The sequence below is a fragment of the Oncorhynchus nerka genome, linkage group LG2, assembly GCF_034236695.1.
Source record: "Oncorhynchus nerka isolate Pitt River linkage group LG2, Oner_Uvic_2.0, whole genome shotgun sequence".
Classification (NCBI taxonomy): domain Eukaryota; kingdom Metazoa; phylum Chordata; class Actinopteri; order Salmoniformes; family Salmonidae; genus Oncorhynchus; species Oncorhynchus nerka.
In genome coordinates this window covers 65,084,374-65,109,199 of record NC_088397.1, presented here as the reverse complement: position 1 = coordinate 65,109,199, position 24,826 = coordinate 65,084,374, and the positions used below count along the sequence as shown (strand labels likewise).

Genomic DNA, 24,826 nt, shown 5'->3' with positions numbered 1-24,826 from the left:
AATACATATCGTATCGACACCCAAGTATCGTGATAATACCATATTGTGAGGTACCTGGCAAAAAAATGCATAATTACCAGACTGATCAATAGACCAAGGTGTCATGGACCATTTACAGAATGCCCAAGATAACACCAGGTGTTAATAATTGCTCTCCTATTTAAACCAGTTCTACCAGTGATGCTGCTATGCCAATGAGAGGGTAAAACCTTTTGGCCCAATTTATCTTTCACCTTGGCTTTATCCTATACACATATGAAGCAGCTCATGCTTTGATATGGTATAAAAAGCAGTCAGTTATTCCTTGGATATATTGATTTGACCATGTGTAGGCTATTCATTGTCAGTGGGATCTAACTGTGTGGAAAGTGTGACTACAGTATGTGGTTGCTATAGGATTGTGCTACCTGGTCTTTGGTATAGCATATCAGGAGATGCCCTTATTGATCCCAGGCAGAACTGGGACAGGTTGAAAGAAAAGAGGGAAGGACAAAGGACGGATTGTGTTCCAATGTAATAGTGGGTAATCAACTTTTTGACTTGCTGACAAAATGACATTAGCACTACTATAACTTTACTAGTACATTGTCTCGTGTCCAATATGTTGTTATGTAATGCTAAACAGATCAAAGGCCTTGGTCTGCCCTCACTGTATGTACCCATCCCTTCCCCCGTCCCCGTCCTGGCTCTAATCCTGGTGTTTTGTACCATAGGGGGTGAATTGCTGCTCGGACCTCTGTGTGTCTTCCCACTATGTGGACGCGTCCCTCATGTACCTGCTGGAGTACTACACCTACCACCTGTGTGCCTTTGACTACAGGTACTGCTACCAGCCCCCGGCCCCCCTGGGCTACAAGATGGAGGTGTGGGACAGGTCAGAGGGGGGACACTCGTACTCCAAAGAGCAGCCAGCAATCCTGAGGGGGGCGGGTGCATCCAGGACAGACAGGAAACAGGAAGTGATGCATCCTGCTGCTGTATGGGAGAAGGACCCACCTGCTGCTGCTCAGGATGACTAGCAGTAGCAGCCGTGTGTGTGTGTGTGTGTATGCTTGCCATTTGAGGCGTGCATGTTTTACACATATGTGCAAATCACCCGCACAAAAGTGAAGAGACGGTGCAAACTGTGGTGCCTCCAAATAAGTGTGCTGTTGTGAAGGATCTGCAAAGAATTTCTGCTGTGATGGCAAGATTGGCCTTTTGGCTGTAAGTTGGTTGGGTTGTCACTGCAGCAACCCCATCCCTTTTTAGTCCTTGTTTTATATTTAACATGATTGTTAGCTCATACCAGTTTTAATCCATGTTGTTTTAATTATCTCAGTTCTTTAACCACTGTCTTAAGACTCATGAAATAATTATTGGATGATTTACTGGCTGATTTTGGATTAGCTTTGCATACCCTAGTCAAAACCTAAGCTACTAGGGGTTGAAAACCAAGCCTGGTCTTAGATCTGCATTTATACCTGTAGAGACGGGTGAAAAGAGTATCTGTAATTAGACGTGAAAAAAACCAGCAGTTCTTTCAGCCTCACTGATCCTCCCCCCCCCCACTCCTTTTGGAGGGAGAAAGAGGAATCCTAGGAGACCTGGCTTTCTCTATTCTCTATCAGCCCCAGTAGCTTGTGCCTTGTAAATCATGATTGTATGCCCCGTCAGCTGCACATTTTGACACTGCACTGTGACAAGTCTAAGAATGATCTTTTCAGAGAGGAGAAATCTCATTGTTTATACGTTCCACAGATCTAGGCCAATAGGAAGGCCTTATGTTGGGAGGTAGAGATGCCTTTTGGACATGTCGCTTGAACCTACCTGTGCATGATCAATTCAGCTATCTCTGTTGGATTAGGTAATATTTTGTTCATTTGTTTTATTTATATTGAACCAAAATGTAAACGCAACATGTAAAGTGTTGGTCCCATCTTACATGAGCTTAAATAAAAGATCCCAGAAATGTTCCATACGCACAAAAAGCTTATTTCTCTAAAATGTGTTTACATCCCTGTTAGGGAACATTTTTCCTTTGCTAAGGTGATCCATCCACTTGATAGGTGTGGCATATCAAAAAGTTGATTAAACAGCATGATAATTACACAAGTGCACCTTGGCAGTACGTCCAACCGGTTTCACAAACACAGAACACTTGTAACCACACCCGCCCAGGACCTCCACCTCTGGGTTCTTCACCTGCGGAATCGTCTGAGACCAGCCACCCGGACAGCTGATGAAAGAAATTTGTATTTCTGTCTGTAATAATTTCCCCTTTGTGGGAGAACTCATTCTGATTGGCTGGGCCTAGCTCCCCCATGGCTGTGCCCCTGCCCTGTCATGTGAAATCCATAGATTAGGGCCTAATTCATTTATTTAAATTAACTGATTTCCTTATATGAACTGTAATGCCATAAAATCATTGAAATTGTTGCATTTATATTTTTGTTCAGTATACAGTGCCTTCAGAAAGTATTCAGACCCATTGACTTTTTTCACATTTAGTTTTTTTCCCTCATCAATCTGCACACACTATCCCATAATGACAAAGCAAAAACTGGTTTTTAGATATGTTTTTTAAAATTTGTAATAAATGAGCAAAAATCACAGTAAGTATTCAGACCCTTTACTCAGTACTTTGAAGCACTTTTGGCAGCAATTACAGCATCGAGTCTTCTCGGGGATGACGTTACAAGCTTGGCACACCTGTATTTGGGAAGTTTTTCCCATTTCTTCTTTGCAGATCTTCTCAAGCTCTGTCAGGTTGGATGGGGAGTGTTGCTGCACAGCTGAAAAACATCCCCACAGCCTGATGCTGTACCCCCATGCTTCAACTTAGGGATGGTGCCAGGTTTCCTCCAGATGTGACGCTTGGCATTGAGGCCAAAGAGTTCAATCTTTGTTTCATCAGACCAGAGAATCTCTTGTTTCTCATGGTCTGAGAGTCTTTTGGTGCCATTTGGCATACTCCAAGCTGGCTGTCATCTGCCTTTTACTGAGGAGTGGCTTCTGTCTGGCCACTCTACCATAAAGGCCTGATTGGTGGAGTGCTGCAGAGATGGTTGTCCTTCTGGAAGGTTCTCCCATCTCCACAGAGGAGCTCTGTCAGAGTGACCGAGACCCTTCTCCGATTGCTCAGTTTGGCCGGGCGGTCAGCTCTAGAAAGAGTCTTGGTGGATCCAGAACTGTGTTCTAGGGGTTCATCAATGCTGCAGAAATGTTTTGGCACCTTTCCCCAGATCTGTGCCTCAACACAATTCTGTCTCTGACCTCTACGGACAATTCCTTCAACCTCATGGCTTGGCTTTTGCTCTGACATGCACTGTCAACTGTGGGGTCTTCCATATAGACAGGTGTGTGCCTTTCCAAATCATGTCCAATCAATTGAATTTACCACAGGTGGACTCCAAGTTGTAGAAACATCTTAAGGGTGATCAATGGAAACAGGTTGCTCCTGAGCTCAATTTAGAGTCTCATAGTGAAGTATTTCTCTTTTTTTTTTATAATAAATTAGCAAAAATGTCAAACCCTTTTTCACCTTGCAATTATGGGGTATTGTGTGTGTGGATTGCTGTGGATAATTTCTTTAAAAAAAATCAATTTTAGAATAAGGCTTTAACAAAATGTGGAAAAAGTCAAGGGGTCTGAATACTTTCCGAGGGCACTGTATATGGAGGATTGTCAGGGATTGTGGTGCTTCTACATACACAGAGTTTTATTACAGATAGAAATACTCCTCAATTTCTTCAGCTGTCCGGTTGGCTGGTCTGACGATCCTTCAGGTGATGCTGGATTTGGAGATCTTGGGCTGGTATGGTTACACGTGGTCTGTAGTTGTGAGGCCAGTTCGACATACTACCAAATTCTCAAAAACAACGTTGGAGGTGGCTTATGGTAGACTAATGAACATTCAATTCTCTGGCAACAGCTCTGGTGGACATTCCTGCAGTCAGCATGCCAATTGCCCGCTCCCTCAAAACATGTGACATATGTGGCATTGTGTTGTGACAAAACTGCACATTTTAGCGGCTCTGTGTAATGATCGTGCTGTTTAATCAGCTTCTTGATATGCCACACCTGTCAGGTGGATGGGTTATCTTGGCAAAGGAGAAATGCTCACTAACACGGATGTAAACAAATTTGTTCACAAAATTGGAGAGAAGGAAGCTTTTTGTGCATATGGAACATTTCTGGGATCTTTTATTTCAGCTCATGAAACATGGGACCAACACTTTAAATGTTGCGTTTTATATTGTGGTTCTGTGTAGTTTACATTCTTGTCAAAGGGAACGGTGTACAGAACTCTGTTTTATTTATGTATATGTATGTTTAAGAAGAGTTAGAGTTAAATGTAATCAATTTAATGAAAAGTGCTTTAACCAGCATATTAAAGAAAGACATTTTACTTTTACCTTTGGGTCAATTGTGCTTTCTTCTGTTTGAATGGGATTGAGGGGAGGGCTAGTTAAGTTTTAGGGTCATATATGGTTATATACTCATTTATTATTATAGGGGGATATAACCATATTTTACAGTATGTTCTCAACGGTGTGAGTTTACTCAGCTGTGTATTTCTTATCTCTCCCCACCCATATGGGCTGAATTAGACTGATTTGATTGACTGAACAGTAAACCTGATATGAGGTGACAATCATCTCAGAGACCGAGGCGCTCCAGGGTTACCAAAGATTGGTTGGTATATTATCATGTTCAAAAAAAACCTTCATATGGTATAACATACCTAATGTACTACGACCATGTCTAACATAACATAGAAACAATGTTCAGTACAAAAATAACCTTATTCATTTGCAATACTTTGTGTGTTACAGACATTCATTCATTCTCTTATAGTGGTGACAAAAAGTAAAAATAGTGGTATCACAGCAAGACGATGGTTTCTTAGTGGAAAATAAGGTAACTCCGGATGAATGATGTGTATACAGTCTGGCGTAGTGCAGTCTGCTGTGCTGTGTTTGGTTGGATGAAAGGGACGAGGCGGGACCCTATACACCGGGTACGAATCTGAGCAGAGATGGAACAAGAAAAACGTAGCTCAACTCATTGGTCAGATCTAGAAAGATGACAGAGCACCACTAAGAACTAGCACAACAGTCCAGCCAGCACAGGGCTGATAACTAGTACAATCTTAGTTGCTTTCGTTTAGTGATTGTTTAATAATTTAATATGAAGATTCAACTCACTCCATATTAGACCATAATGGTCTCTAACCGATATGGGTCTCAATCACATGACTTTGGCGTGTTGTTTTTGTACTGATTGGTCATTTCATGTAAAGACCTACTTGCCTCAGTCTCCCTTTCTTGATGAGAATGCCTCCTCTTGGCTGTGGGTATACCTCCCCCCTCCAGGGCTGAGGGATGGCTATCAACAGCACAGATCAACAAGTTAAACAGGCTTAGTTAGTAAACACGTTCCCCAGCATTCTTTAGCCATAATCTACTTTGGCATTTAGGAATTCCAAAAAGTGCCACTGGAGGGCAGATTGTCTCCAGGCTCTGTTTTCCCTCTACCCATCAATAGATCTGTGTAGCATATCATAGCTAGTTACTCACCTGACCCGGAGCTCCTGCGACCCAGGAGGCCCACAAAGACATCATCCATGTCCCCTACAGAAAAAAAGTCTGGTTCTTTAAAAACGTTATCATTACATAGTGTATCCAAGGTGTTGGATAAGATTTGACTTACTGATCTTACTTCTTTGTGATGGTAGCTCATTTACACCTGAAAATAATGATTGCATATTACTGTGTTGTTCCCACAATCTAAATGCTGCATTTTACTGAATTTGTCTTCAGATGCATTAGTCACAGACAAGCTGCCTTCGATAAACCTACTGTGTATCTGCATAAATCCATAATGCACGCGGCCATCCATATTGAAGAACCAGCTACCAGTGATGGCAAACAAAGGTTCTTTAGGCCCCCGGTGTCCCAGACTCTCACCTGCACTCCTCCTGCCCATCAGACCCACAAAGGTGTCGTCGTGAATGTCCCTATACCTCTTAAAATGAGTTAAATCACTGCTGAGGTAATATGGGCTGTCCTGGGAAAGCAGAGAGTTTGTATCAATAAATTGACTTAGTTTTGAAATGTTTTTTTAATTTGTGAGATACAGACCAACGGCTACAAGACCCAATATGAGAAGACGGCAAAACCTTATTCTTAGAAATGTAATTTAAATACTAGAACAGTGTCTACATGCAGTATTGAGTTGTAGGAGTCCTCTTCACAGTCTGACTCCATGGGAAATGAGATGAGGATAACCAAGAAAGTCAATATGACCTGCGCACAGCCGTGTCTCATCATCACTCTGCTGTCCAGGTGGGATAGTGTTCTCTGCAAACTAAGGCAGGAGAAAAGACAGCCATGAGAAACAGGGTATTTTTGAACCTTTATTTAACTAGGCAAGTCGGTTAAGAACGGCCTAGGAACAGTGGGTTAACTGCCTGTTCAGGGGCAGAACGACAGATTTGTACCTTGTTAGCTCGGGGATTTGAACTTGCAACCTTTCGGTTACTAGTCCAACGCTCTAACCACTAGGCTACCCTGCCGCCCCATGAGTAAAATGTATCTTCAAAAAGGTAGAATACATTATACATTTTTTTCTCAAAATGACATCACAGTATCTGAATTTATGAGGCTGCTTAGACTATTATTTTGATAGCCTACAGGAAGTATTTTCCAAGCCCCCCAAACACAAATTATATTGCACAAATAAATACTGGGATTTAAAAATAAATAAAACATAACTGGATGATATAAGATCACAATATTCTCTAAATGAGAGTACACTTATTGACATTTGGCAACACAAGATGGTGTCCCTGACAAATCAATGCAATGTAGGTCTAGCTTACTATTAGCATTATATATATATTCATACTATTTCTTCACATTTTATTGTGTTACTGTCACGTTCTGACCATAGTTCTTTTGTGTTTTCTTTGTTTTAGTGTTGGTCAGGACGTAAGTTGAGTGGGCATTCTATGTTGTGTGTCTAGTTTTCCCGTTTCTATGTTTGGCCTGATATGGTTTTCAATCAAAGGCAGGTGTTAGTCATTGTCTCTGATTGGGAACCATATTTAGGTAGCTTGTTTTGTGTTGGGTTTTGGTGGGTGATTGTTTCCGTGTCTGTGTTTGTTCGCCACACGGTACTGTTTAGGTTTTGTTCACGTTTATTGTTTTGTATTCATTGAGTGTTCAGTTTATGTTTTTAACCTCTTGCGACGAGCAATCCCGTATCCGGGAGCGTAATTATAGCCTCAAGCTCATTACCATAACGCAACGTTAACTATTCATGAAAATCGCAAATGAAATGAAATAAATATATTGGCTCACAAGTTTAGCCTTTTGTTAACAACACTGTCATCTCAGATTTTCAAAATATGCTTTTCAACCATATCTACACAAGCATTTGTGTAAGAGTATTGATAGCTAGCATAGCATTAAGCCTAGCATTCAGCAGGCAACATTTTCACAAAAACAAGAAAGCATTCAAATAAAATCATTTACCTTTGAAGAACTTCGGATGTTTTCAATGAGGAGACTCTCAGTTAGATAGCAAATGTTCAGTTTTTCCAAAAAATATTATTTGTGTAGGAGAAATCGCTCCGTTTTGTTCATCACGTTTGGAAAAGAAAACCCCCAGAAAATTCAGTCATTACAACGCCAAACTTTTTTTCCAAATGAACTCCATAATATCGACAGAAACATGGCAAACGTTGTTTAGAATCAATCCTCAAGGTGTTTTTCACATATCTATTCGATGATAAATCATTCGTGGCAGTTTAGTTTCTCCTCTGAACCACATGGAAAAATGCATGCAGCTGGAGATTACGCAATAATTTCGACGGAGGACACCAAGCGGACACCTGATAAATGTAGTCTCTTATGGTCAATCTTCCAATGATATGCCTACAAATACGTCACAATGCTGCAGACACCTTGGGGAAACGACAGAAAGTGTAGGCTCATTCCTTGCGCATTCAAAGCCATATAAGGAGACATTGGAACACAGTGCCTCCAAAATCTGGGGCATTTCCTGTTTGAAATTTCATCTTGGTTTCGACCTGTAGCATCAGTTCTGTGGCACTCACAGATAATATCTTTGCAGTTTTGGAAACGTCAGAGTGTTTTCCTTCCAAAGCTGTCAATTATATGCATAGTCGAGCATCTTTTCGTGGCAAAATATCTTGTTTAAAACTGTAACGTTTTTCATCCAAAAATGAAATACTGCCCCCAAAGGTTCAAGAGGTTACATAAACAACCATGGACACTTACCACGCCGCATCTTGGTCCGATCCTTGCTACACCTCCTCAGAAGATGAGGAGGAAAACCTTTACAGAATAACCCACCAACCAAGGACCAGCCGGCGTGGTAACAGGCAACGGCAGTAGGAGCAGCGCAAGAAGGAGGAATGGACATGGGAGGACGAGTTGGACGGAAAAGGACCCTGGGCAGAGCCAGGGTAATATCGCCGCCCCAAAGCAGAGCTGGAGGCAGCGAAAGCAGAGAGGCGGCATTACGAGGAGCTGGCGCGGAAGCGTGGCTGGAAGCCCGAGAGGCAGCCCCAAAAATGTATTGGTGGGGGCACAGGGAGATTGTGGCAGAATCAGGAGTCAGACCTGAGCCAACTCCCCCTGTTTTCCGTAAGAAGCCAAGGAGGAAACCAGAGCCTGTCTGGGCGGTAATGGAGCAGTCGGCGAAGTTGAGGGGTGAGTCTGAGATTGTCAAGGAGTTGTTGGACAGATTGGAGGAGAGTGAACGGAGGGGAGATTAGTCATCTAGTCGTCTGGTGAAGACTGTGCCAGCCTCACGCACCAGGCCTCCTGTGCACCTTCCTAGCCCTGCACGTCCTGTGCCAGCTCAGCGCTACAGTGCTCCTAGCCGTGCTAACCGTGGCGGGCGTTGTACTGGTCAGGCACCGTGTTATGCGGTGGAACGCACGGTGTCCCCAGTACGCGTGCTTAGCCCTTTGCGCTACATCCCAGCTCCCCACATCTGCCGTGCTAGTGTGAAGATCCAGCCAGAGCGGATGGTGCCAGCCCTGCTCTAAAGATCTCCAGTACGCCTTCACGGTCCGGTCCATCCAGTGCCACCTCTCACCAGCCTTCCGGTGGCAGCCCCCTGCACCAGGCTGTATCTCCGTCCTTTGGCTACAGGTGCTCCCGCCGGTCCAGCGCTGCTAGCGCCTTCCGCTCTGGACAAGCAGGAGACTCTAGCAGCAGAGCCGCCAGAGTCTCCCGCCTGTCCAGAGCCGCCAGAGTCTCCCGCCTGTCCAGAGCCGCCAGAGTCTCCCGCCTGTCCAGAGCCGCCAGAGTCTCCCGCCTGTCCAGAGCCGCCAGAGTCTCCCGCCTGTCCAGAGCCGCCAGAGTCTCCCGCCTGTCCAGAGCCGCCAGAGTCTCCCGCCTGTCCAGAGCCGCCAGAGTCTCCCGCCTGTCCCGAGCCGCCAGAGTCTCCCGCCTGTCCCGAGCCGCCAGAGTCTCCCGCCTGTCCGGAGCCGCCAGAGTCTCCCGCCTGTCCGGAGCCGCCAGAGTCTCCCGCCTGTCCGGAGCCGCCAGAGTCTCCCGCCTGTCCGGAGCCGCCAGAGTCTCCCGCCTGTCCGGAGCCGCCAGAGTCTCCCGCCTGTCCGGAGCCGCCAGAGTCTCCCGCCTGTCCGGAGCCGCCAGAGTCTCCCGCCTGTCCGGAGCCGCCAGAGCCGTCAGCGAGCATGGAGCCGCCAGAGCCGCCAACCAGCCAGGAGCCGCCAGAGCCGCCAGCCAGCCAGGAGCCGCCAGTCGGCATGGAGCCGCCAGAGCCGTCAGTGGGCATGGAGCCGCCAGAGCCGCCAGTCAGCCATTTTAAATAAACAACCATGGACACTTACCACGCCACATCTTGGTCCGATCCTTGCTACACCTCCTCCTCCTCAGAGGAGGAAAACCTTTACAGTTACAAAGCGTGATTAATTTTTAATTCAACAGTCTAGAAAATAGTCTAACGTCAAAGTGGATCAAAATATATATATATATATATATATATATAAGAAGAAGAAGAAATATAAAAAAAAATAGACAAATAACACAAAATAACAGTAGCGAGGCTATATCAGGGGGTACCGGTACAATGTGCGGGGGCACTGGTTAGTCGAGGTAATTGAGATAATATATACATGTAGGTAGAGGTAAAGTGACTATGCATAGATAATAAACAGAGAGTAGCAGCAGCGTAAAAATGGGGAGTGGGGTGGGGACAATGCAAATGTTACGGTTAGCCATTTGATGAACTGTTCAGGAGTGTTATGGCTTGGGGGTAGAAGCTGTTAAGAAGCCTTTTGGACCTAGACTTGGCGCTCCAGGACCGCTTGCCGTGACGTAGCAGAGAGAATAGTCTATGACTAGGGTGGCTGGAGTCCTTAGCAATTATTTGGGCCTTCCTCTGACACCACCTGGTATAGAGGTCCTGGATGGCAGGAATTTTGTCCCCAGTGATGTACTGGGCCGTAAGCACTACCCTCTGTACTGTCTTGCGGTCGGAGGTCGAGCAGTTGCCATACCAGGTGGTGATGCAACCAGTCAGGATGCTCTCGATGGTGCAGCTGTAGAACCTTTTGAGGATATGAGGACCCATGCCAAATCTTATCAATCTCCTGAGGGGGAATAGGTATTGTCATGCCCTCTTCACAACTGTCTTGGTGTGTTTGGACCATGTTCATTTGTTGATGATGTGTACATCAAGGAACTTCAAGCTCTCAACCTCCTCCACTACAACCCCGTTGATGAGAATGGGGGCGTACTCAGTCCTCCTTTTTCTGTAGTCCCGAATCATCTCCTTTGTCTTGATCTCATTGAGGGCGAGGTTGTTATCATGGTACCACACTGACAGGTCTCTAACCTCCTCCCTATAGGCTGTCTCATCATTGATCAGGCCTACCATTGTTGTGTCGTCGGCAAACTTAATGATGGTGTTGGAGTCGTGCATGGCCATGCAGTCATGGGTGAACAGGGAGTACAGGAGGGACTGAGCACGCACTCCTGAGGGGCCCCTGTGTTGAGGATCAGCGTGGCAGATGTATTGTTAGCTACCCTTACCACCTGGGGATGGCCCATCAGGAAGTCCAGGATCCAGTTGCAGAGGGAGGTGTTTAGTCCCAGAGTCCTTAGTTTAGTGATGAGCTTTGCGGTTACTATGGTGTTAAATTCTGAGTTGTAGTCAATGGATAGCATTTTCACGAAGGTGTTCCTTTTGTCCAGATGGGAAAGAGCAGTGTGGAGTGCAATAGAGATATGCAAATTGGAATTGGTCCAGGGTTTCTGGGGTGATGGTGTTGATGTGAGCCATGACCAGCCTTTTCAAGCACTTCTTTGCTACAGACGTGAGTGCTACGGGTCGGTAGTCATTTAGGCAGGTTACCTTGGTGTTCTTGGGCACAGAGACTATGGTGGTCTGCTTGAAACATGTTGGTATTACAGACTCCGTCAGGGACAGGTTGAAAATGTTAGTGGAGACACATCTGCCAGTTGGTCAGCGCATGCTCAAAGTAAACGTCCTGGTTAATCTTGTTCACATCGGCTACTGAGAGTGTGATCACACAATCGTCTGGAACAGCTGATGCTCTCATGCATGCTTCACTGTTGCTTGCCTCGAAGCGATGACAGCTTTGCACACTCTTGGCATTCTCTCAACCAGCTTCATGGGAACCACACATTCAGAGATCATCTGTTCAACCAATCTCAAATTTGGACTCATCATACCAAAGGACACATTTCCACCGGTCTAATGTCCATTGCTCGTGTTTCTTGGCCCAAGCAAGCCTCTTCTTCTTATTGGTGTCCTTTAGTAGTGGTTTCTTTGCAGCAATTTGACCATGAAGGCCTTATTCACGCAGTCTCCTCTGAACAGTTGATGTCCTCTGAACAGTCCTCTGAACAGTTGTGTCTGTCCTCTGAGGTGCAGATAACGCTAATGAATTTATCCTTTGCAGCAGAGGTAACTCTGGGATTTCCTTTCCTGTGGAGGTCCTCATGAGAGCCAGGTTATTGATGGTTTTTGCGACTGCACTTAAAGAAACTTTAAAAGTTCTTAACATTTTCCGCATGAACTGACCTTCATGTCTTAAATTAATGATGGACTGTCAATTATTTTTGCTTATTTGAGCTGTTCTTGATAGAATATGAGCTTGGTCTTTTAACAAATAGGGATATTTTCTGTATACCACCCATACCTTGCCTCAAAGGCATTAAGAAGGAAAGAAATTCCACAAATTAACTTTTAAGAAGGCACACCTGTTAATTCAAATGCATTCCAGGTGACTACCTCATGAAAATGGTTGAAAGAATGCCAAGAGTGTGCAAAGCTGTCATCAAGGCAAAGGGTGGTTATTTTGAAGAATCATATATTTTGATCAACTATTTTTTGGTTACTACATGATTCGATATGTGTTATTTCATAGTTTTGATGTCTTCACTCTTATTTTACATTGTAGAAAATAGTACAAAATAAAGAAAAACCCTTGAATGAGTAGGTGTGTCCAAACTTTTGACTGGTACTGTATGTTTGGAGCAAATCCAACACAACACATCACTGAGTAACTGCCTCCGTATTTTCTAGCATGGTGGTGGCTGCATCATGGTATGGGTATGCTTGACATTGGAAAATACTGGTGGGGTTTTCAGGATAAAATTAAAATGGATGGAGCTGAGCACAGGAAAAATTCTAGAGGAAAACCTGCTTCAGTCTGCTTTACACCAGACACTGTGAGAGGAATTCACGTTTCAGCAGGACAATAACATACAACGCAAAGTCAAATCTACAATGGAGGTGCTTGCCAAGAAGACAGTGAATGTTCCTGAGTTACTGTTTTTGACTTAAATCTGCTTAAAAATCTTTTGTAAGACTTTAAAAAATGGCTGTCTAGTCATTATCACCAGAGCTTCTAGAAAGAATTTTGAAATAATAATAATGGGCAAAAATTGCACAATCCAGGTGTTCAAAGCTGATATAGACTTACCCAAGAAGAATCCCAGCTGTAAATGACGCCAACGATGTTTCTAACATGTATTGACTTGATGAGTTGAATACTTATGCAACAACAATATTTCAGTCATTTCATTTGTATTAATCTTTAAAAGAAAATATATTTTGTTCTTCACATTAAAGGTTATTTTGTGTAGATTGTTGACAACAAATTACAATTATATCAATGTTAATCCCACTTTGTAACACAATAACGTAAGGATCTGAAAATACTTTTGCAAGGCACTGAATATGCTATAGCTTTATTGAGAGTTACCTGTAGACTTTTTAACAAAAAAGACAGACTACAAGGAATAATGTCTATCTTTTGACAAGTCATGACAGTTTAGCTAAGAATTTGACACTTTTTTTTAAACGATAAAATAAATAATACAAAACAGTAAAAAATTGATTACTTTAAAACTAAAACATGTTTTCCCCCCAAGGATGCATGCATTAACAATACAAAAATGATTACCTTATTGATATTTGTTCTTATGTCGATGACAGAGAGAACCTGATGCTTCTTTTTCCGTATAGCCCTCCTATGTTCTACAATGAAAAGGAAATGTCCTGTAGAAATTCCACCACAAATGATCTCTCCCAATATCTGCCTGATTATTATAGGTACAGCAGAGCACACATGCTCCAATCAGGGTTCGACCAGCTACCCCATCTCTCTCTCTCTCTCTCTCTCGCTCTCTCTCGCTCTCTAACCATCTCTCTCTCACCATCTCTCTTTCTCACCATCTCTCTCACCATCTCTCTCCCTCACTATCTCTCTCTCACCATCTCTTTCTTTCTCTCTCTTGCTCTCATCATACGTAGTAACAGGTGCATAACATTTGATTATAACCAAAGGATATTGCAATACTCATGACCTTTTACCACAAAGGTAGGCTACTGTATGAATAACTAACAGATAACTCGAAGTATAGAGTTGCAATAACATTTCCCAATCCCAATGAATTGTTTCCATCACACTGGTAATGCAGTGGTTTAGGGGCATTCTAACAGTTCCAAGCCATTGCATTTACAGGAGACAACTGTATGTGGCAAGAGACAGATGCTGTCAACCTAAACTACGTTTTATGCATACTGTATTATCCTCTCAATAAATGGCATACCTCTGAGTAAATGTGTCTTTTGTACCCAGACTTCATTCCAATTATGTCAAGGTCAGTGGATGAATCATTTACATTATTCATGAGGTCAAAATAGGGCCTTTACAAGCTCTCTGCGTAAAATGGCTGTTTCATAATGAACTTGTTAACAATGTAACTTTCTTATTGTGTTCAGATAATAGGGAGAGGTAGTGTGGGTTTGAGGTCACCGTTTTTAATAAGATGCTATCTCAGCTTGATCAAACAAAATGTTCAATCTTTTCAACTTTCTTTGTCTGATTTGTGCCAAAAAAGTGAAAATCTGTCAGTAGTTGGGTGGCCCTGACATTTCCAGGGAAATGAGAAGATGATTGAAAGATGGGGGCAGTCATGACTGTAGCCTCCTACAATCTCGAGACAGAAGGAACAACTTTTAATTAGACCATTGAGGGTGGATGATTGAACCATTGAGTGTGGCACCATTAGTCTCTATACAGTGGGTATCTAACTGTCCTCTGCATTGAGCATGCTGGAGCAGCTCGCCATTCTAAAGGCTTTCTATAGCATTGTGACTGCGGAAATTCTTTTGTAACCTTTATTCACCTTTATCACATATCACAAAAAGGTTTGATGAATCTGTTCGTGTGTGTGTTGGGGGGGGGGGGGGGGGGGGGGGGCGTCTTGTGGGTGTTTGCATCTCCATCTGCGTCTATGCTTCTGGTTCTGACTCATGGAGATGTATCAGTCTCTACATGTGGCAGATATCTTGGACAAGGGGGTTGGGGCATTGAATTTTCATTGAAAATAATTGTAATTACTTGTGCTGGAAAAAGTACCCAATTGCCATACTTGAGTAAAAGTAAAGATACCTTAATAGAAAATGCCTCAAGTTAAAGTGAAGGTCACCCAGCAAAATACTACTTGGGTAAAAGTCTAAAAGTAGTTGGTTTTAAACAGGGGCGCAACATTGGTTTTATAATTTGGGGGGACATTATAATTATTATTATTATAAAAACGCCTAACCGACTGCTCGGAGGCATCCGCACTGTCCTAAAGCCCACTGTTGCCTCGTTTTGTAACACATTCCAATGTGTGTGTGTGTGGGGGCGACAATTTGTCACCCCTGTCCCCAGTGAAAGTTGCACCCCTGATTTGAGGTATCAAAAGTAAATGTAATTGCTAAAATATACACAAGTGTCAAAAGTAAAAGTATGAATAACTAAAAATTCCGTATATTAAGAAAACCAGACGGCACTATTTTATTTTTATTTTATTTTTATGGATAGCCAGGGGCACACTCTGACACTCAGACATAATTTACAAATGAAGCATTTGTGTTTTGTGAGTCTTCCAGATCAGAGGCAGTATGGATTACTAGCGTTGTTCTCTTGATAAGTGTCTGAATTGGATCCTTTTCTGTCCTGCGAAGCATTCAAAATGTAACGAGTACTTTTGGGTGTCAGGGAAATTGTATGGAGTAAAAAGTACATTATTTTATTTAGGAATGTAATAAAGTAAAAGTTGTCAAAAATGTAAATAGTAAAGTAAATTACAGATACCCCAAAAAATGAAGTAAGTAATACTTTAAAGTAAGGATCGTACCATTTAAAAAAATTTTTAGCCTAAAATGACATTATGTACTTTTCACCACTGCAGATGAGTCATTGGGAACAGAGGCTCCTATTGACACATTTTGTTCAATGTTACTTATCAGTGGTTTCAGTGAAATGTTGGATGAAAATACCTAAACAGACTAACTTCAACCCATGTAGACAGACTACCTGCATGATAAAGTACAGTGTTGCCTTTCTATTTCCAATTCTGATCCAGACAAAACAGCATAGTACAAGTCTATTAAATCTTATATTTATGTAACAGTCACTCAGACCATAAGCACATTATTTTTTGATAAGAGTTTTATTACTTTAGAGGCAGCTGGAAATAATGCCTGGATGACTTCTACTCGGGTAGAGACATAGGGGAAACAAACCTCATGTATTCTGTCCTGTATTGTAGTGAGTGATGACTCATGGTTCGCTCAAGGTTACCCATAGCGACAATATGAACTGTAGTTAGAGAAAAGTTGCTCCAAGGAGCCAGTATGTTCTTCTGATTACAATTACAATTATATTACAATTCTATTCATGACTACATTGTCCATGAATAGAATGCCAATGTATGGCTTAGTACTAGATGTTCCCTTCTCAGTGGTACTTGGTGTGTGTTTATGTGTTTGTGTTGTCCTTTGAGACAGAGAGAGAAAGATCATGTTTCCTTTGTTTTGTGTTTCCTGAGGATAGGATGCTGCTTCCAGATCGTCACCAGGCTGACAGACGTAACAGGGAGCAGAAAAACTCCCACACAACAACAGGATTGATGACCAGTCCACTCTCGCCTCCTTTCTACCACAACTGACAACTGTCATCCATAACCGCCCTGCTGTCTTCCCTCCCTAACGTAATCATACTCTGTTCATAACATAGATTATGCCTGGGTTTAAATCAAGCATTATGACAGAGTAACAGGGTTGTAATAATATCAAAATGAACAAGTGTGTTTAGCGTCTCTCCATTGCAGAAATATAACCCCAACGGATGCCATAATTAAGTTTCTCACAAACACTCACATACGCACAAACGTGCACACACATGCATACTCACCCACAAGCACACATTGGATGAGAGAACATGCTGACCCCACTCACAGTATTATTGAACCACCTTTCATTGAACAGCTCCCCAATCACTTTATTTTTTACTTCCCTGTTCTTGAACCAATTATGTATTTTTCTTTTTCAAATGATCAATGTGAAATCACTACAAAGACACAATTCCTCAAACACTGTGTCACCTTCAATCAGTTCCCAAGCCTTGGTTTATTACTTTATGTGTTTTTGTATTTATTGGGTGATGAGGGTTGGAGAGTAACTGATACTGGTGGGAATCGCTAGGGGACTGGTCCTTGTGGGGCAAAATGTAGGGAAAATGGCGCAGCACAGCTTCCAGAAAAAACGTCACTTTTAAACGTCACTTTCGTGGCTAATTGAGGTAACACAGTAATTCTGCTCATAGGTTATCATAGATTATGTACACATAAATACTTAGTAGTTGCCAAAGTCCCAGAGCATGTCTTTATAATAAGAGTGTAACAAGCAGCTGCAACTGTCCAATCTGGAATAAGAGTGTTTTCTCAGCCCTGTGTGTTGAATGTTGCCCTAAGGGAATCTAACCTGTCTACACAGTGGAAATCATTCACTTTCACACTGCCTGTCCCTTGTGTGTGCATATGTGTGTGATGTGAGCCAGTATTTGCATAGGAAAGGGCAGTAATGCATCTTGTTATTAGACCGATGTACAGTATATCTCACTGTTCTGTTGAAAAATGCATATTGTTGGTTGCATGTCTTTTGTGTGTGTGGCGGTATGTGTGTGTGTTTGTTCACAATATTCTGTCTATCTGTATGTGTGTATTACATTTTTAGAATGTTATGTATTGTGTCTGTGTGTGTTCCATCAGTGTCAAACTGTGAGAATAAATACTGTATATCTCACTTTAGATCATGTCTCCATTAACACCTCTGAGAAAAAAGTGCTTTCAGACAGATCACCTTTCCCTCGTTCTTTCTCTTCATCACTCTCTTTCTTCTATCTTTCATTTTGATGCTTTCTTTACTTGTGACTCTGTTTTCAAACCAGTGTTCAAGATCACTTTGACAGTGTTATTGTGTCACCACATGCTCTGAGACTGATTGGAAAAACACACCCACCTCCACACGATCTGATTTACAGCTCTTTTGACTTTTCAAGTGATTTTTACATCACTACAATACTAGTCTGGAATAATTACTGTCATCACATATACTCTCGGGTCACAAGCTTCAAGTTCCTTGTTGTCCAAATCCCTAAAGAATTAACATGGTCCACACACCAACACACGACAATGCCTTTTCCCCCTCAAGAGGCTGAAAAGATTTTGCATGGGCCCTCGGATCCTTAAAAGGTTCTACAGCTGCACGATTAAGAGCATCTTGACTGGCTGCATCACCGCTTGGTATGGCAACTGCTTGGCATCGGACCGCAAGGCGCTACAGAGGGTAGTGCATACGGCCCAGCTTATCTCTATACTAGGTGGTATCAGAGGAAGGCCCTAAAAATGGTAAAAGAGTCCAGACTGTTCTCTCTGCTACCGCCCGGCAAGTGCTACCGAGGCACCCTGAACAGCTTATACCCCCAAGCCATAAGACTACTAAATATACTGAACAAAAAGTTCAGTTCAGTTCATAAAAGGAAATCTAGGCCCTAATCTATGGATTTCACATGAGTGGGAATACAGATATGCATCTTTTGGTCACAGATACCTTAAAAAATTATTTGGGGGGCGTAGATCAGAAAACCAGTCACTATCTGGTGTGACCACCATTTGCCTCATTCAGCACGACAAATCTCCTTCGCATAGAGTTGATCAGGCTGTTGATTGTGGCCTGTGGAATATTGTCCCATTCCTCTTCAATGGCTGTGCGAAGTTACTGGATATAGGTGGAAACTGGAACACGCTGTCTTACACGTCGATCCAGAGCATCCCAAATATGCTCAATGGGGGACATGTCTGGTTTGTATGCGGGCCATGGAAGAACTAGGACATTTTCAGCTTCCAGGAATTGTGTACAGATCCTTGCAACATGGGGCTGTGCATTATCATGCTGAAACATGGGCCTCAGGATGGGCCTCAGGATCTCTCCACGGGATCTCTGCATTTAAATTGCCAACGATAAAGTGCAATTGTGTTCATTGTCCATAGCTAATGCCTGCCCATACCATAATCCCACCACCACTTTGTTCATAGAATTGACATCAGCAAACCGCTGGCCCACGTGACGCCATACACGTGGTCTGCAGTTGTGAGGCCGGTTGGACGCAATGCCAAATTATCAGAAATGACGTTGGATGTGGCTTAGGGTAGAGAAATGATCGTTCAATTCTCTGGCAACAGCTCTGGTGGACTTTCCTGCAGTCAGAATGCTAATTGCAGGCTCCCTCAACACTTGAGACATCTGCAGCATTGTGTTGTGTGACAAAACTGCACATTTTAGAGTGGCCTTAGAGTGCACCTGTGTAATGATCATGCTGTTTGATCAGCTTTTTGATATGCCACACCTGTTAGATGGATGGATTATCTTGGCAAAGGAGAAATGCTCAACAACAAGGATGTAAACACATTTGAGAGAAATCAGCATTTGGGGTGAAGGAACATTTCTGGGATATTTTATTTCAGCTCATGAAACATGGAACCAACTCTTTCTAAGTTGTGTTTATATTTTTGTTCTGTGTAGGTAACCAAATAACTACCTGGACTAGCTGCATTGACCCCCTTTGCACTAACTCTTATGACGCATCACGTGCTGCTGCTACTGTTTGTTATCTGTCCTGTTGCCTAGTCACTTTATCCCTACCTATCTGCCTAAATGACCTCTTAGCCCTGCACATTGACTCGGTATTGGTGCCTAGTGTATATAACCAAGTTATCATTACTCTTTGTGTATTTATTCATTGTGTTATTCTTTTTTTCTATTTTTTTTCTCTCTACATTGTTGGGAAGGGTCCATAGGTCAGCATTTTACTGTTAGTCTACACCTGTTTTATACAAAGCATTTAACAAATCAAATTCCATTTTTGTAATTTTTCATAATTTTTTTACCCCGTTTTTTCTCCCCCAATTTCATGGTATCCAATTGGTAGTTTCAGTCTTGTCTCATCGCTGCAACTCCCGTACAGACTCGGGAGAGGCGAAGGTCGAGAGCCGTGCGTCCTCCAAAACACAACTCAACCAAGCCGCACTGCTTCTTGACACAATGCCCACTTCACCCGGAAGCCAGCCGCACCAATGTGTCGGAGGAAACACTGCACCTGGCAACCGTGTCAGCGTACACTGCGCCCGGCCCACCACAGGAGTCGTTATTGCACGATGGGACAAGGACATCCCTGCCGGTCAAACCCTCCCCTAACCCAGGTGACGCTGGGCCAATTGTGCGCCGCTCCATGGGTCTCCCGGTCCTGGCCGGCTGCAACAGAGCCTGAACACGTACCCAGAATCTCTAGTGGCACAGCTAGCACTGTGATGCAGTGCCTTAGACCACTGCACCCCTCGGGAGGCCCATCCAATTTCATTTTATTTGACATGGGGTGATATCCAATCGTATCAACTATTTCACAGTGGTTGCCTCTACTTTTAACAGTGGTTTGCACTACTTTTAACCACTACTGTAGTCAAAAGTTGTACACTATAAATAGGGACTAGGGTGCCATTTGGGAGTCACCCAGAGCATACTCTCGGAACACTACCCCTGAGAAGTCATTAAGACTGAGCAGCTGAGCATTACATATCGGTTGTGCTTGATTTTTCAGTGGTGCTTTGATTAGCCCTTGGAGGATTCCTGCAAACTGCAATAAGGATGGAACATTAAATTATAAAAATGACCCTCTTTCATGAGTCACAAGACAAGTGGAGGGGGTGTGTATTGTCTCAGCTGCAGTGTAGCAGGATGTGCGAGACACCCCACTATGCTCTAGGGCCAGATCCCAGTTGGAGGCTTGGCTCCATGAACAGGTCCCGCTCTTCCCAGCAAATCCGTTCCAACTCAACTACAGCCTATCAACTGTAGAGAACATGTTGGGTCGAAGCAGTGAATGACATAGACTTATCCACTCATCTGGCCAATAGTAAGTCGTTTTGGAAGCTTGGGTGAACCCGAACTTCCCCGCCTCCTCTGTGTGGCTGTTTGTTTTGGGTCACTGTGGCCCTTTTGTTGACCAGGGCTAGTCTTTGGCCCCACGTTTGAAAAGTGAACAAGACCCCACTCACTTAGAGGGAAAGATGTGTGGGTACTCTCACAGGTCTGGGGAAGAATGAAAAGAGCACTTGGCATATGAGAGAGAGAAAGAAAGAGAGAGAGTGAACTAGAGCGAGAACGAGAGCGAGAAAGAAATAACAAAACACAGATCTGAAGTGAAGGGAACTGTCCGGTAGTTTCATCACTACCAGAGCGTATCACACAGCAGCAGATTGGTCATCCTGTAAGCAGAGAGAACAGGAGCAAAAATGTACTCATCTACTTTCTGACTTTAATTTATTGTCATCAACAAGCTGTTATATACATGTTAATGCTGCTGTTACACCCATCATTGCATAAAGAATGTAATATACAGAAAAAGTAAAAATGTACTTCAAAGAACTCGTTTCATTTGACCAAAGACTTTTCCAATCTTTTGATCACTGAAACATCAGGATGGTCATTCATTCAGTCTGGAATACATTGTTCAGTTGTCTTATAAAACACTTGGCTAGCATAAGAGGAGGGAATGGGATGTACCACGGCTGACACAACAGGGCTTAGACAAGAGTGAGAGAGGGAGTACCCACAGTTCACATACTGTATACTGATGGCATCCTCAGGGCAGAACTATACTCTGCTGAAAGCTCCCAGTGCCAAAGTCATGGGGTTTTATCCTCTTTCTATAGAGAGGAAGACTAAGTGAATAGGCCCTCTGGAGAAAAAGGAGGTGTATTTTCCCTTAGACTTCAACACGAAGGGTTCTTGTTCGTAATGAAGTGTTGGAGTGTCTAGTGTGTTGAGAGGGGTATGTTCTGGGGTGGTGCCGTTGTGGTGGAGTATTTTTGGCAGTAAAACTTAAAATAAGGAGGGGAGTGATGTCTGGCTCATTGAGTCAGCCTAGTTTCATTTTGTAGGACTAACGATGGGTGGGATTAATTAAGTCTTCACACAGGATGACCTTCATCTCTCCCGCTTCTTGACCAGAATGAAAAATCCGCCCAGGTCACGAGGTAAGATTGCTGCCAAGTATCTGGGTCAAAAACAGAGAGAGAGAGAGACAGAGAGAAAGAACGCAGGGGCAAACAAACAAAGCGGCTTTAGAAAACATGGACCCTCTCCACGTGAATCAATATTCCATCCTTGTCCTAACTATTGAGCAATGAGGCCAACTCAGAAAAAGAGAGAGGCAGAGAAAGTGGGTAAGAGAGAGGGAGGGGTGAGGGGTGTCATAGTTTGGGCAAAAGCTGTGTTAAATAGTGAAGTAACCTGACTCTGAGTATCACACACTAGGGATTTGGACGGAGGTTTGAGGTAAGTGTTGAACAACTGTTTATTAAGATGCATATTAAAATATTAAATGTGTTTTTTTAATGTAAGTTGTGCGTGAGTAAATTACATTATAGTTAGATAATGGGGAACATCGAGGGTGGTAAAAATGTCCTTTTCTACTTCAAAGCCATCTTTGATAAATTATTGGAACATTATCTTTGGACTATGAAATACTTTGTTCTTCTCCACATCAAAACTCACATCTGTCTGATGAAGACAGACAACCTATTATATTCTAAAATAATATGAGACATTTATGAAAAACAAAAGTCAAATAAAAGTGAAGAGGCATACTATCTGCTTTAGACAGACCAGAGGTTCTCAAACTTTTTATGGCCGGGACCCCTTTTGCGATAGCAAATTCATCAGGGACCCCCTCATAATCAGAATAAAACGCGAGTGAGAAAAAAATATATAAATATAGCAAACAAGAAGTTTTACTACAAATTCGGCACTGTATGGTCAGACGAACCAAGTAAAAGGCCCTTGTATGGAACATTTAAAAGATCTGCCTCTTGGCATTGGATAATTGTTTTGTTGTTGCAGCTGTATAGTTAATATCCTGCAATTCTACACATTTATCATGCAATAAGACAGAGAGAAAACATAGCAGTTTTAAACCTTAAATTACAGTGCATTTATGTAAAAAAAAACATGACCTTGTATTCTATTGTATTGAACCTTCTAAACTTATTCCAAAATGTATTTAATATTTTGTTGTTGGGTAATATTCATTAAAAAATTTTTTTACGTACTGTACCTCCGTGGACCCAACTTTGAGAACCCCTGACATAGACAGCATGATGTTCAGGAAAGCACATTGTTGTATTGTTTTGAGGGACATAATGCAGCAGCAAAGAGGGCTTAGAGAGCTAGAGTTGGAGAGCTAGAGTTAGAGAGCCAGAGTTGGAGAGCTAGAGTTGGAGAGCTAGAGTTGGAGAGCTAGAGTTGGAGAGCTAGAGTTAGAGAGCTAGAGTTAGAGAGTTAGAGAGCTAGAGTTAGAGAGCTAGAGTTAGAGAGCTAGAGTTGGAGAGCTAGAGTTGGAGAGCTAGAGTTGGAGAGCTAGAGTTAGAGAGCTAGAGTTGAGAGAGCTAGAGTTGGAGAGAGTTAGAGAGCTAGAGTTAGAGAGCTAGAGTTAGAGAGCTAGAGTTAGAGAGCTAGAGCTAGAGTTGGAGAGCTAGAGTTAGAGAGCTAGAGTTAGAGAGTTAGAGAGCTAGAGTTAGAGAGCTAGAGTTGGAGAGCTAGAGTTGGAGAGCTAGAGTTAGAGAGCTAGAGTTAGAGAGCTAGAGTTAGAGAGCTAGAGTTGGAGAGCTAGAGTTAGAGAGCTAGAGTTAGAGAGCTAGAGTTAGAGAGCTAGAGTTGGAGAGCTAGAGTTGGAGAGCTAGAGTTGAGAGCTAGAGTTAGAGAGCTAGAGTTGAGAGCTAGAGTTAGAGAGCTAGAGTTAGAGAGCTAGAGTTGGAGAGCTAGAGTTAGAGAGCTAGAGTTGGAAGGCTAGAGTTAGAGAGCTAGAGTTGGAGAGCTAGAGTTGGAGAGCTAGAGTTGGAGAGCTAGAGTTGGAGAGCTAGAGTTAGAGAGCTAGAGTTGGAGAGCTAGAGTTAGAGAGAGCTAGAGTTGGAGAGCTAGAGTTAGAGAGCTAGAGTTGGAGAGCTAGAGTTAGAGAGCTAGAGTTGGAGAGCTAGAGTTAGAGAGCTAGAGTTGGAGAGCTAGAGTTGGAGAGCTAGAGTTAGAGAGCTAGAGTTAGAGAGTTAGAGAGCTAGAGAGAGCTAGAGTTGGAGAGCTAGAGTTAGAGAGCTAGAGTTAGAGAGCTAGAGTTGGAGAGCTAGAGTTAGAGAGCTAGAGTTAGAGAGCTAGAGTTAGAGAGCTAGAGTTAGAGAGCTAGAGTTAGAGAGCTAGAGTTGAGAGCTAGAGTTGGAGAGAGTTAGAGAGCTAGAGTTAGAGAGCTAGAGTTGGAGAGCTAGAGTTGGAGAGCTAGAGTTAGAGAGCTAGAGTTAGAGAGCTAGAGTTGGAGAGCTAGAGTTAGAGAGCTAGAGTTAGAGAGCTAGAGAGAGCTAGAGTTGGAGAGCTAGAGTTGGAGAGCTAGAGTTAGAGAGCTAGAGGAGAGCTAGAGTTGGAGAGCTAGAGAGAGCTAGAGTTAGAGAGCTAGAGTTAGAGAGCTAGAGTTGGAGAGCTAGAGTTGGAGAGCTAGAGTTAGAGAGCTAGAGTTAGAGAGCTAGAGAGTTAGAGAGCTAGAGTTGGAGAGCTAGAGTTAGGAGAGCTAGAGTTGGAGAGCTAGAGTTGGAGAGCTAGAGTTAGAGAGCTAGAGTTGGAGAGCTAGAGTTGGAGAGCTAGAGTTAGAGAGCTAGAGAGAGTTAGAGAGCTAGAGTTAGAGAGCTAGAGTTGGAGAGCTAGAGTTGGAGAGCTAGAGTTAGAGAGCTAGAGTTAGAGAGCTAGAGTTAGAGAGCTAGAGTTGGAGAGCTAGAGTTGGAGAGCTAGAGTTAGAGAGCTAGAGTTAGAGAGCTAGAGTTAGAGTTAGAGCTAGAGTTAGAGAGCTAGAGAGAGCTAGAGTTAGAGAGCTAGAGTTAGA

At 43.1% G+C, this 24,826-nt stretch overlaps 1 protein-coding gene across 1 annotated transcript in view; it reads left to right on the top strand.

The window, feature by feature from the left end:
• Positions 1 to 22,137: 22,137 nt before the first annotated feature.
• The window catches only part of apof (apolipoprotein F), a 38,035-nt gene continuing 35,346 nt past the window's right edge, over positions 22,138 to 24,826 (top strand). Inside the window, exon 1 of the mRNA XM_029677608.2 lies at positions 22,138 to 22,245. The gene's annotated coding sequence lies outside the window, so the exon portion shown is untranslated. The remainder of the gene's footprint in view (positions 22,246 to 24,826) is intronic.